Consider the following 1,330-nt stretch of genomic DNA (forward strand, 5'->3'; position numbering starts at 1 on the left):
GACTTGGGGACTGAGAATTGGAGTGCTACTGTGACAAATACCTATAAACAAGGAAGTACCTTTGGAACTGGGTACTGGGTAGAGGCTGGAAGAGTTTTGAGGTCCATGCTAGAAAAACCCAAGATTGAAGAGAGGGAACTATTGATAGAAATGCGGATGCTAAAGGTAATTTTGGTGGGAGCTCAAAAAAGCAGAGGGGAGCTGGAGAGAAAGTTTCCATCTTCTTAGAGAATACATAAATAACATGAACAGAATGTTGGTCAAAATATGGATGTAAAGACCATTCTGGTGAGATCTTAGATGGAAAGGAGAAATACGATTTTCCCAGAAAAGCATATGTCTGGTGACATCTATGAGCAGTTTTTAGGGGAAAGAATTGGCAGGGCCCCCATTTTGTGGGTTGGAACCAGAGCGAAAGAGTTGGGGCAGTTTTGAGGTCTGCCTTGGCAGAACTGTGATGTTCCCTGCACCCAAAGAGATTGAAAGGGACTAACTGGGCTGGGGGCACTAGAGAATCTGATATTCCCTGTGGTCTTGTGGCTATCACGCAAATGGGTGCATGTAAGGGTAGCTTGATGGCTGAAAAGCGGCACCCCAAGACAAGTGGGTTGGTGGCACGTAAGGTTTGAAATCTGTTTGAGACTGCCGTAGATGATCTAAGGCTGCCTGGGGCGTATTAGCTTTGGGAACTTTGTTACAGTGTAGGCTGGGAGGCTTTCATGATATTCATTCTCTTTTTTTCTTTAAATACAGAACACTTTACGAATTTGTGTGTCATCCTTGCTCAAGGGCCATGCTAATCTTCTCGGTATCATTCCAAGTTTAGTATGCGTGCTGCCAAAGCGAGCACTTGATGTCCGTTTTTTCGGTGTGGCCTGGGAAGTGGATCCAGGTCTCCCCCCTCCCCTGCCCTGCCCAGAGGCATTTATACAGAGCCTACAATTGGAAGAATAGGTTGAATTGGCTGTTTGGGGGAGGTATTGTGCCTCCTTAGGGGAACCTTGGTATTACCAGTGGAAAGTGACAGCAAACAATATAAGAGCAGAACAGGGATCCTATTTCACAGTGGGCAGGTCTTTTTGCTATTTACGTTTAGAGCCAATTATTTAAGCACAGAAATCCATGTTTAGGATTTGATATATACCGAAAGAAGGTTACAATGAGAAAGACAAAGATTAACCAAAAAAGGGGTGATGATTGTATTGTGAGAACAAGGCATCAAGGGCAGGGACAGCTCCAGGTAAGTAATGATTTCTGACCAAGTAAATTCAGAGACGTCACCTTGAAAGAAAATGTTGAGAATGAAGTCTTGGAATTGGGAAGGAGAAAT

The 1,330-nt window shown here is 44.1% G+C and overlaps 1 non-coding gene across 1 annotated transcript; it reads right to left on the bottom strand.

Annotated features, from left to right (window-relative positions):
- Positions 1-743: 743 nt before the first annotated feature.
- Positions 744-850, bottom strand: LOC121100587. The gene has a single exon (XR_005832335.1). It is a non-coding gene; the product is annotated as a U6 spliceosomal RNA (small nuclear RNA).
- Between the last annotated feature and the right edge of the window lie 480 nt (positions 851-1,330).

Source organism: Ursus maritimus, unplaced genomic scaffold (assembly GCF_017311325.1).
Source record: "Ursus maritimus isolate PB19 unplaced genomic scaffold, ASM1731132v1 scaffold_4, whole genome shotgun sequence".
NCBI classification, from domain to species: Eukaryota; Metazoa; Chordata; class Mammalia; order Carnivora; family Ursidae; genus Ursus; species Ursus maritimus.